This window comes from Euprymna scolopes, chromosome 1, assembly GCF_053919585.1.
Source record: "Euprymna scolopes isolate OS-2025 chromosome 1, ASM5391958v1, whole genome shotgun sequence".
Classification (NCBI taxonomy): Eukaryota; Metazoa; Mollusca; class Cephalopoda; order Sepiida; family Sepiolidae; genus Euprymna; species Euprymna scolopes.
Genome location: NC_136482.1, coordinates 54484890 through 54498202, shown reverse-complemented (window position 1 = coordinate 54498202; position 13313 = coordinate 54484890).

The following is a 13313-nucleotide window of genomic DNA, read 5'->3' as shown; positions in this document are numbered from 1 at the left end:
AGATTTAGCTATTGTCAATATTATCTAAGAAAATAAATATAAACTGTTTATAAATAATAAATTGATTAAGAATAATATGTTACTTTTATGTTAATTATAAAAATACTAGCCTAGGTGCCTAGCGTTGCCCGGATGTTTGGAGTGCGTGTTGACCAAAAAATAAAGTGGTAGTAGGCAGGCAGGCTCGAACCTGTACTGCGAAGGAGGAAAAGAACATGAAAAAAAAACGTGACGTCATTGCTGTTGCATCCATCGCCAAACTTGAAGTGGCGAAGGTTTAAGTTAAGGCTAGTCAATCGAAAAAAGGGGATGACTTTCGAAAATATCGGCGAAAAATTCAACCCTTCCCTGTAGAAAAGTTCCCAGTTGAGAGTAAAAGAATTAATGTTTTTAGCCAATCTTTCGATATTTGTCGGCCGAAGGGTCGAGATTTTAAACGTTAAGGATCTTATGAAAATCTGTTGACGCTGTCGAAAGTTTTAGGCAAACACACATGCATACATACATAAATACATACATACATACATACATACACACACATATATACACACACATATATATATATATGCATGCATTTAAACAGACAGGTGAGATTTATATTATAGATGACAACTCTATATTAATGCGTAGATTTTGCGTTGATGACGCTACATTAGGATTCAAAGATGGCATAATTACAAGAAAACATTATTGTAACTTTTCTTCTGATTTTTGAATTTTGTAATCATGCCCATATTCTTTATTATAGTAGATAGAGGCTAAATACGCCCCCGCAGCTGCATTTCAAGTTCGGCTTAATCAACCAGTTAGTCAAGTATAGTTAATGTCTCCCTTTCGTGTGTAAGGCTTTTCCCCAGAGTTAACTATAGACAAGTTGAAAACTGGCACCATTAAATGTCCTCACATCCGGCAGCTTATCACAGATCCAGAGTTTGAAAGCTCAATGAATAAAGTCGGCATTTGTTTTCGTAGTAAAGAACTTTATTTGGCAACAATATGGCATTAAACTACGTCAGATATGTGTCAGCAAAACGCTGAATAGGTTCAGAAACCTTGGCTGTAATATGAGCGCCAACATACATTATGTATTTTCTCATATGGATCGGTTTTCGGACAATGATCAACGAGCAAGATAAGATATCTCACCAGGATCTGAAAGAGATAGAGACCAGGTGCAAGGGTCGCTGGTACGAATGATGATGTCTGCCTACTGTTAGAATTGGAAAAGAGCCTTTCTTGCCGCTGAGTATAAGGAGTTTGAAGAAACGGAAATTAAATCCCTCAATTACAAACAATAGTGAAACAACATGCAATTTACATGTACTTAAACAATGCTCAAAATCCAGTTTACTGTAGTCGATGTTTTTATCCGATAATCAATATATGTTGTTGGCAAAACATTTTTCCTTAAAAGCATATTAAGGGTGATAGGCATGATATGTGTAGATGCAAATCAGCTGATAATACCCTCCAAAAGTAATAATTTTTTTCAAAGTCACTTAGCACAAATACCTGCCTAGTGGAGAAAAGCGGATACCATTTCCTGATTAAGCACTTTAAAATACTCTAAATTAATTGGTTATCTACAGTGAAATTCAAAATACAATGTACTGGAGATTAATCACTGCGAGGAAGCATGTGAAGCTTTTTTCCGGTGCACCGCGATGGCTCGCCAACTAGTGTAAGCATTTAATCGATTTAATTAAAAAATGGTCGATTTGACCGATTTTGATGACAATAAAATATCGGCGTGTGAAACACTTGTTGATCATTATTCAATTCCGCCAACATCGCTTCTCCCTGCTCGTGTATATATATATATATATATATATATATATATATATATATATATATATATATATATATATATATATAATGAGAAAGGAATGAACCGTAATCGAATGTTAAAAAAAATAATACATAAATCGATTAAAATCAATGAGAAAGTGAACACTGTTCGGAATGTAATAAAAGAAAAAAGTCGATTAAGAGAAAAAAAAAAATGCAAAAAAACGAAACGGAAAGCGCTTTTCGTGCAGACGGACTTTTTCAAGGATATACGTCTGTAAAGAGGAATAGAATCTTTTTTATATTATTGTTGTAATAATAAAAAAGAACCTTAGGTGGAATGTGTCCCGCGTAATAGTTCCAACTGCCAGCGAAGTTTTTTTCTGCTTACACAAAGTAGGGGGGCGAACTAATGAACTCGAGGACAGACAGATGGAAATTAGTGCGTCCTCTGTGTAAAACAAAAAACAATCCGAATAGAATGTAGAAGCACAGTCTTTCATCATCATGAATTGTTGATTTTTGTTTTTTGAGTTGACAATATATTACTCGCCTCAAACTGTAATAACACTTTAAAAGATGTTAAAAATGAATTAAATAAAATATTTTAAATGGCCGATCTTGGACGACTGTCATGGTTCCTCGATATAAAATTTACCTGTGAAAATGAAACTATAACTATGAACCAATCACGATACATTGAAAAACTCTGCTCAAGTTCGGAATGAAAGATTGTAAGCCGCGTTCAACTCCCGTCGAAATGGACATAAATAAAAATATAGGGACCGAAACAAAATTCATAGATAACCGAATATACAGGGAAATGGTAGGAAGCCTCATCTACTTGATGACCGCAACAATGCCTGACATATGTTACACTGTAACAAAGCTATCTCAAAACTTATCGAAACCGACGATTAAAAACCTTAATCGTGAAAAACAAATCCTTCTTTACCTAAAAGGAACCAAGGAACAATCTTTAAGATTTAAAAAATATACATATCCTCTAAATTAGGAAGGATTTTCGGATTCAGATTGGGCTAAATCTGAGGATAGAAAGAGTATAGCGGGGTATTGTTTTAGACTGTCAAAGACTTGACCTCTGATCTCTTGGAAAACTAAAAAGCTACAAATTGTTGCCTTTTCTACTTTTGAAGCAGAATATGTGGCTCTTACTCATTCCGCGCAGGATGCAATTTTTCTGAACACCCTTCTAAAATCTATTTTAAAACCAGATCTAAGTAAAAAAAAAAAACTATAGTAATTCATTGTGATAATCAGAGCAGTATCTTATTAGCAAATAATTTTATGATTGATCAAATGTCGAAGCATATTGATATCAGATATCATTTTATAAGAGATGAAATAAGGAAAAATCTATTACTCTTACATATGTGACGTCTTAAGTAATATAGCCGACATTTTCACTAAACCTATAAAAAGAATAAAATTAAGACATTTTATAACCGAACTTTTTGTAATCTAATTATGAATAAATCTCTTTTTAGAAACCCAAAAGGAGAAGCATGAACAGTCAAAATCACACCAGAAAAAAATGTAAATCGTCCCCGGGCACGACGTTAAACTGCGACCATTCCTACCTTACTAACTAAATTAACCAACTAATACCTAACATAATGTTTCCAGTTTTTGTTACAAAAAAAGGTAACTTTTTAACACTTTTCTGTAAACTTCGTATTTGTCAAATAGTTCTTTTTGTATCTTTTTTTTTGGCAAACATTTGATAAAAGAAAACAAAAAACGTATATTTGTGAATTTTTGTGCATATGTTTATATGTATTTGAAAAGTATTCTATTTGTATATTTATACATATTTGAAAAGTGTTTATTTTTATATGTATAAAAAATGGCTTCTTTTTGCACACATTATACCAATATATTGATAATTCTTTTTGACCAATGAGAATAAAGACATATTCCCCCAAAACCAGAAAAAAACAATTATTTTATTGGTTTATTTTTCTTTGTTCATTTATTTTTATTTATTTATTTATTTATTTATTTTTCTTTCCTTTTCTCAAGTGAAACCAAAATTGAATCCGAAAGGATTTTTCAATTATATCAAAAAGGGGTGGTGAAAAATGCTTTTGACTCCTGATGGGGGTAGATATTTATTTGCTGCCCACCTCAGCAAAATGTGGCACAAGGCCGGAAAGTGGGAACCCCGCAGGCTCCCCTAAAGGAGGGGCACTCCTGCAATTTTAAAAATTGCCTGAGTAACCCCGTCGGCATTCCCCGGTCGGGGCGCCTCAGGCAGCAAGCAATAAACTTGCCCCACCGGAAAGCCCGGTGGCAAGGCCTAGGAGGGTGGACCTCCTAGGTATTACCCAGGCGGTGTACCTCAGTCCAACAGGTGCTGGGCCGGTTCCCGGCCCATCACCTGTTGGGCTGAGTGTCAAGTGACGAATCCTTGACATGTACTACCCTGTCTCCCTGCAGCCGAAGCCGCTAGGAGACCTTCCCCATCAGACGAGTAATGGGGGTATGAGACGAATGGATTCGCCAATCATTTTTATAACCAACGGTTGTGCTAAACAACCAATGAAAACGTTTCAAAATTATTATAAAAATTGTCGAATGTAGGATTCAATCAGTTCGCCGTTAACTACGGTACGGACCGCATTTGATTCTTGGCCGCCACCTTTGTTACTGATCTGAACTACGCCGCCATCTTTGTTCAACACAATATCTCAAAACTTAATAATAATAATAATGATAATAATAATAATAGTAATTTAGTAATAATGATACAAATTTAGTAATAATTATTAAAAAAATAAAACACAGTTATAAAGATGGCGACAATAATAATATGTATAAAACTAAAAAAAAAAAATTAGTAATAGAAATAAACATAATAGCAGCAACAGTGATAGTGACACGAATGATGATGCCAATTATATACCGATATTGATAAAAGATGAATATATATATATAAATACTTATACATATATACACAAACACACATACACATACTTGCCCACATTTACACATACACCCATAAGCACACAAGTACATATATATATATATATATATATATATACAACACACAAAACATATATACACATATACATAGACATATATATAACCTACACACACACACACACATATATATACATACACATACATAAACACACATAAGGACAATTATGTACACATATACTAATTAAATAGATGCTACCACCGCTACCACCACCACCACCACCACCACAACTATTACTACTACTACTACTACTACTACCACTAATAATAATAATAATAATAATAATAGTCGTGAAGTAGCAAGAAGGTATTATGGATTTAATTATTTAAATAGGGTGATTTGAAAACGTATGTACATATAATAGTGGGGGGGTTGACTTAGGGTAAGGGCTGTGTGTTTCAGAGTTTAGGTTAAGTGAGATATCTAAGAAGTTAGCTGTTTTCTTGGTATGTCCAACTGTTGTGGAGAGTCCAAAATTATTTTTAAAAAAACTATGAAGATCTTTGACAGTTTTATTATACTCTCTATGTCTGGCTCTAATAGCGAGGAGAGTATCGTCTCTATAAAGACCTCCCTGGATCTGCTTGAAATATATCTTTAGCTCCTTTAAAAGGAAGATCCCGACTAAATCCGTCACTTATGCCGAGTCTGAAGGCCCATAAGGATATCAAAACTATCAGGGGTTTCCTTGCTGGTCCAATGTTTATTGTCGAAGTAAATGAGAGAACATCTAGCCAGAAAAATCAGTCTAATTTCTAAGTCTGTTAAATCTGAGTGTTATTTTTTTGGAAAAAGTAAGGACCTTCTTTAAAAGTATAGAGGAAATTGATTGGTAATAATTGTTTTTGTCAAACGTAATGAAACTTATATTATTTTTATCTTTGCGATTATTAAACCAGTTGATTACTGATTGAGAATTTTGTCAAAGAGGTAAGCTTACTTTTTTCATTACTAATGGGATGATTCTATCTAGGATTTTTTTTGCTGACAGCACCAATATCAGAGCTAGAAAGGCAGATAACCCTAAGAGTACGGTTATATTGGAATTTAGGTTTGTGGTCCTTGAGCGTGAATCTCTGTGTGCCTTGTGGTAACATTACCGTATATTTATGAATGTTCATCTATTGTAGAAGCTTTTTCTTGCATCAGCATTGATCTTATCTAATATGGTAGGAGGTACAACTTTGTAAGCCTTGTTAAGCTCTTAATATAGGAGCTTTTTGTATTCAGGATATTCAAGTTCATAGTAGTTTTTGTTTTGTTGGCAGGGACAAAAATATAGGGTATCAGTTTTACTTTTTGTGCAAAGTTATTATTTATTCTAGAAATAGGGTTAAGAGAGTGTTTGTTTAAATTAATCCTCCTTAAGAGAGCTATCATAAAGTTTTCAAATTCGTCAACGTAAGGATTGTGTGCGAGTGTATAATTGATTTAACTCCGTAGAATTTAGTAGTCCTTCTTTGAATCTTTTTCTGCTCCCTTGGGGAATTGATAAGGAGTGAGTGATTTGGGAATCCGGGTGTTCTTGATCAGCAATAGTAGTGTTGGGCCTGTAGTTATTCTTCGAATTCAGATTGTAATGGTAAGCCTTCCATCTTACATTTTTCAAGGAGTTAACAGCCTTTACGAATCTAAAGATGCGTTTCTAGAAGGGATGGAGATATTTTATGCAGAGAGGGGGGAATTCTTTGTCAAACATAATTTGATCGGATAAAAATACTCAAATATTAAGGAGCACTAGCACCATTTGTTTATCTTGATTTTTTATTTTTAAAAGCTTTCCTGGCGAAGCCTACCTAAAATAAATTTGTCTAATTCTTAATTTGTTATTGGAAAAAAGAAGGTAAATATGAAGAATTTCTTCACCCTCGAAAATTCCTTTAATTACCACTCTTGTAGGTTTTCGGGGTCGCTGAAAACGAAAATAACGTTTATAATTAAGACAAACGAGTAGTTTCCAAGATACGAAGAAATGTTAGTTTAAAAAAGTGGAGGATCACTTTTCCATAATAATTTAACGTAAAATGATCACCCACTTTTCTGGGAGTGGGTGGGGGGCTTTCTTTCTACCCTTGGAAAATCCTTTAAAATTACCTGTTTAAATTAACAAAATGTGTTATATATTAAAATTTGTTAATGTTGGTATACCAATAAAATCAAAGTCAATATTAATTGACGCAATTAAGTTTCATGATTATCTGTTTTCATAATCGAGCATGTATATATTTTTGGAAAAATAAGAATATCACATGGTGTATTTTCTTGTATTTTATTATTGTATCGTAACTATTTTGCAAATTTAAAAATTTCATTATCAAAAAATATTTCAAAAATAACTACTCTTCAGATATCAAAATAAATTTTTCGTACATATATAAATATATTCATCATCCATATTTTAAAGAAAACTAGCAGTTTGGATTCACCTCGTTCATCCTAATTTTATTTTATTTCTTTATTTTTGCGATTTCCTTCTAATTGAGTAAGTATCCTCCTATCGTATTTTTAGATCACATTTCCACAATTTTCTATTTTTATAATCTTTTTATTTTTTCATTTTTATAATTTTTTTCTCTCTGATATATTGATTGATTAACTCCCGACTTCTGAACTATACTTTTCAGATTTAGGTCTCTATTTATATGTTAAGCTATTCATTCTTTAATTTGCCTTAGTTTTGTATAATTTTTATTTGTATTTTAAAATATATTTGTGTGCCTTTTCCCCTTTTTACCTTTTATTAAAGAAAAACTATGAATTAATGGTTTATCTAAATAATTCTAGTTAATATTTATTTTCACCTCATACATGTAATTTATTTATAAGTTAAATTTATCATTTTCAACCTGATGTTAATATAAAGAGGATACTTTTGTCTTTTAATTTTAAATATTCTTATATCATTCATTATGTCAAGACAATGTAAGGAACGTGAATACCTTTTTCCCACATTCATCAATTCATACTTTTATCGAAATTCCTTTATATTTTTATTAAATATTTTTATTTTAGTCTTTATTAGTCTACAATGCTAGGTTTTAAACTTTTAATTTTACATAAATCTCTTTATAGCAATCACGGTTAAATTTCTCACTTAGTTTATTTCACAATTAAATTCTGATTTAGTCTATTTTAATCCATCATAATCTGTTCACCTCAATATTTTGCAATTGCTTAATATTGGATTTTTTTGTGCTATTGAAATATCTTAGGTGCTTTATTAAATTTAAACTTTATTCTAATTCCCTCATTTAGGTTACATTTAGTTTATTTTCTATATGTTAAATTAACGACTTGCTACTTTATTTGTTGCACCATCTTAAATTCCTCGTATTGAATTAAAAATTTTCTTACAACATATTCCTTAATTATCTATTTACTTTTTATATACATGTTATTTTTATTAGGCGTGATAATAGGAGTTTATTTCTGTACATCCATCTTTTAGTAATATAAAACTTTTTGTTTAAAGGATCTACTTTAGAATGCATTATGTGGTATGATTCAAGTAAGCATCGATTACATCTTTTTGATTTACTAAGTTTATATTTTCTAGTTTTATCTACTACTGATCATTTTAATTCAAATTCTATTTTATTCTTACGCAGTTCCTTTACCCTATCCTCTAATGCAGTCGTGTTTCTCTTCTTAGTTGTAATACTTATTCTTGCCATATCCTTATTTCTATCATTATCATCATTACAATTTAATTTCTTTTCTGGTCCAAGAGTAGCTATTTTGGAGATATTTTCCAATAATATAATGTTTAAATTTTTCCAAATGGTTACGAAACTGTTGTAACACATTATATAAAATATGGTGTTTTTATTTTATATATTTTGTTTTGACTTTTACAAAAATGTTATATATATATATATATATATATATATATATATATATATATATATATATATATAAAGCGAGAGAGAAAAGGAAAGAACTATTTACAAATCTTATTGATGAATATTGCTATTTTAAGAAATGTATCTCAGTTATATATTTATATATATATATTGCTTATGTTTTCTTATGTTAACTTGAATATATATATATATATATATATATATATACTAGCAGGGGTTACCCGGCGTTGCCTGGGTGATTGGCCCCCTTCCCACTCCGAGGGGTAACAAAAAAAGTCACCCCTCTGGATTTACATGCTTGGTGCCAGCCTCCCCCCTTCAGGGAGCGATAATCCCCCCCAAGGAAAAAAGTCACCTCCTCCTGGCCTCTTCGCCCCCCACCCTTGGGGGGACACCGGCTCTCTCCTTTGGGGGAGAAACTGCCAAGCTCCCCCCTTTCGGGTGAGAAATGCCAGGCTTCCCCTTTTGGTGGGGGGATGGTGGCCAGCTCCCCCTGCTTGCCCGTAGGTGGGTGGAGGATCGGACGCCTTTCCGTTAGGAACCCACCCTTGGGGGGAGGTGGAAGGAAAGGGTATAGCCCTTCCCCGCTTCGGATAGGATTTAATAAACAAATAGAATTTTTAAAAAAAAGTAGAATCGATCAGGATCGAACACGCAAACTAACAGTTAACAGTTTAGTATGCATACCCGAATTACTCTCTTACCTTTAATAAATAAAAAAAATAAATAAAACATGTTATTTTTTTTTAAGTTAATGGTATACTGTGTGTGCGCGTGTCCTAGGAATAGTAGTAGTACTAATAGTCTGTCCTTTTGGAGGACAGCGTTTGTTTTCGTGTTGTGTGTACGTGTGTGCAGCTAGCGCCAGAGTGTGTGTGTGTGTGTGCGTGTGTGCGCGTGTGCTGGGAATAGTAGTAGTACTAATAGTCTGTCCTTTGGAGGACAGCGTTTGTTGTGTATACGTGTGTGCGGCTGGTTGTAATGGCGGACGTGGTGTCGGAGGTTGGATTGTGATGGCTGGTGTAAGTTTCGTAATTTTGTAATTTGTAAATGGCAAGTTAGGGAAAAAATAGACCCTCCCAAGATGGACAATAAATAAGGGCATAATATTTTATGGTAAAGTTAAGAACGTAGGAACCATAGTTTTAGGAGATGTGATTATTGGATTAACCAATCAGAAACCGTCTGTGGCACACACATCTCTGTTTATATATATATATATATATATATATATATATATATATATATATATATAAGTAAACAATGTTTAAATGATGTAAAACTGATCATATGCATGGAATGTTATTCAACAAGGTAAAATATATGCACATATATGTGTAAAACTGAAAAGGAGGATTTATCATTGTAATTGATTTAGGTTATGCATTAAATAACATAAGTTGACCGTTTTCAAATGTAAATACTTATTAGTTCATCGTTTTTGCTGCTAACCAAAACAAGTATCCTACTTTTTGAGTGCGACACAATCTTTAAAAAATAAAATCAAAATATTTCCAATATTAGAAATTACTTCAATTAATGAACAATTGTTTACTGATCATTAAAATTTCAATTTTGTAAATTTTGTGTAGGGTACATTTTAGTGGCTATGTTATATGTGTATATGTTTTATAATTGGAGCCAGAAAATATTATTGCTCTGTTTTAAATAAAATTTTGCACGAAAAGAAATTTTGGTACGTTATTCGTTTGGGAAGTTGGATTTATTAACGTTTAATTTCTTACGAGTTATGATTTCTATTAACTATTATTGTGTATTTAAAAAATTTCGGCAGATATCTTCCCACACTACAAAACAGTAGAATATAGTGACAAAGACTTTACACAAAAGAAGAATTGAATTCTAAGGCGATACAAAAACTGATTCGCTAATAATATCAAAATAAATAAACATAAAACCAAACTTTCTGTATTTATCTATAATTTGAATTTATATAAAAATTTAAACAGAAAACAGTATGTAGATAAACATTACGATTAGTATATCATTTATCAAAATCCATATCAGTCTGATCATATTATATAAACCTCGCTGTAAAAGTAACTGGATTTCTTAATATTAATATTTAATAAACGTTTATGTTTTGATTTGTCATGTTCAAAAGATTTCTTCAGTTCATTTTTTCCTAAATTATAGTTGATCTATTTTTCTCATAAAATATTTTGACATTAAATAAAATTTGGGATTCTTGTTAGTTGCACATTTGGAATAATTTCAAATAAACTTTCTGCTATTTGTCAGTTTTTGATATGAGATATTAAATATTGTTTTTCCTCCAATAAAACTTCTTTAAGATAAAACTACGCAACAGGTTTATTAACAATAGGAAGTAAACCGGGCAGGGAGAAGTAAGATTTTCTTTGGTAAAGGTTGATACACCGAAGCGCCCAGTGAGTTGCCAGCCTCTCTAGTGACAGTTGATTAGTTGTTTTGTCCAGTGGGCAGTGAGTCGTCAGCTTCTTCGTGAAATATTTTTTAATGCGATATGCGTTCTGTATGTGTGTTTGTTTATGTGCGGGCACGCGTCTATAAAGCCCAAACAAGGCACAGCGCTACTTTGATGTAGAGAGCTACTATCGGTGACATAAGTTGCAGGGGTACTATGTAGCGAGTTGAGTTATGCAGTTTTTCTTTGGTCCAGAAAACGTTTTCTTTTTTTTTCTTATTTTTTTGTGCTTTCTCTTCTGCAAACAATTGAATAACATTTAATATCGTTTGTTTTTATAAACCCTGTTGAATATAGTTGGTATTCTTTGTTTTTTTTTTGTTTTTTTTTAATACTGAAAGAAAGTTTGTTAATCAAAAGAGTTTGTGTTTTGTTCGGGTCATTATTTTAAGAGGCATAGATATTTTACTCCTAATTATTAATGCAAGAACACAAAAGAAAGAGCGAAACCTCTGAAGATAAACAGCCGAAAAGGTTTATTAAATATAGGATGTAGAACGGCCATGACAATATAAGCTGTTTCTTCAGTGTCAATTGGTATGCCGAAGCGCCCAATGAGTTGTCAAAATTTCCAGAGAGAATTGATAAGCTGTTTCGTCCAATAACAATAGATGAGTCGTCTGCTTCTCCGGCGAGAGTTCATAACTTGTAGGGCGTCTAGTGGACAGTAAGTCGTCAGCTTCTTCGGCGAGAGTTCATAAGTTGTTGCGCTTAGTGAAAATCCGACGAGCCTTGATAGATTGTTGCGTCCGGTTGACAGTGGCAGGAGGGAAGAGAAATCCTTCTTGCTTGCTGGTTGAGTTTCCTCTCCCAGCTCGTAGGGAACAAATGAAATTCATACTCTCTACCATCCGATTGGTTAGTTTGTGGCCGATTCGCTTAGCATAGGGAAATCAATTCCCAGAAAAAAATATTATTTATTTTGTATGCTGCTACACAGTAATAAATTAAAAATAAAATCATAATCTAAAATGCTTAGATTTCATTGAGAGAGGAGTTTCACTGAGACCGTGCCACACACACACACACACACACACACACACACACACACACACACACACGCACACAAAGTCAGTCATGAAGTACAATGTGTAACCATGAAATTATGTAATTAAGTTATGAACGTTAGTTTTTAAAACGCTTATGCGAATTAGTTAACCTTTGTAAAGTCGCTAGTATATCCATGACTGGGTATATTAAGATCGTTTTAATAATTTGAAATAGGAAAAGCGGATTTAAAGTATCAATGTCAGCGAGACAAAACTCATATATATTTATACATATATATATATATATATAATTATATATATATATGTGTGTGTGTGTGTGTGTGTGTGTGTGTGTGTGTGTGTGTGCGTGTGTGAACCCGTGGCCGGTACTAACTTAACCGTTTGCGAATACTAGGTACTGTATGTGTTTCTCGAATATCTCAACATTGTTTCTAGCCACCCTATGTTTCCCTTTAACACTGCAATTAGGCAGTGCCAACCCAGGAAGTCTTTGCGTAGAAATAGTTCAACTCTTGCTTTACTACCTACAGGAGGTATCCATTGGTTATCGAGATTAATAAGAGATTTGAGAGCGTTATTATAATTTATATGATTATAGCTGTGAGCTAGATTTGTACGTTCTTTTAGTTTCACAACACACACATGCACATCTATCAGCTGCAACTAACTTTATATAAACATATGCTTCTTTACATATATTCGTGTGTGTGTATATATATGTATATATATTCATGTAAATATCAAGATGTTTATAGAGAATAAAGCAACCATTTAAATGAAACTTATTAAGCATAGAAAAAATCTGTCTCATAGTAAAAAATATTTGGTAGAATAATATACAATTAATCATATTATTGCTGATCTAATGTTTATATTCAAGACACTAGTTTGATAAATATATAATTATCAGCAAATTGTTTGGACTTCTGTTTAGCATTCTGATGCATTTCTGATTATCTCTATAACAACTAATTACATTTCGATGGACTCTCGTACGTATTGCTGTGTTGATCAACAGCTTACATGATTACATTTGTGATAATCTCTTACAAAACCTATTTTCATTAGTGCTAATGCAATTAATTTGTATTTGATTATCCAACCACAGAGGCCTTTTTAAATTTAAGTAATAATAGAGTAACTTAACAGAGTATTTTTTCCATCTGCATAAAAGCAATATT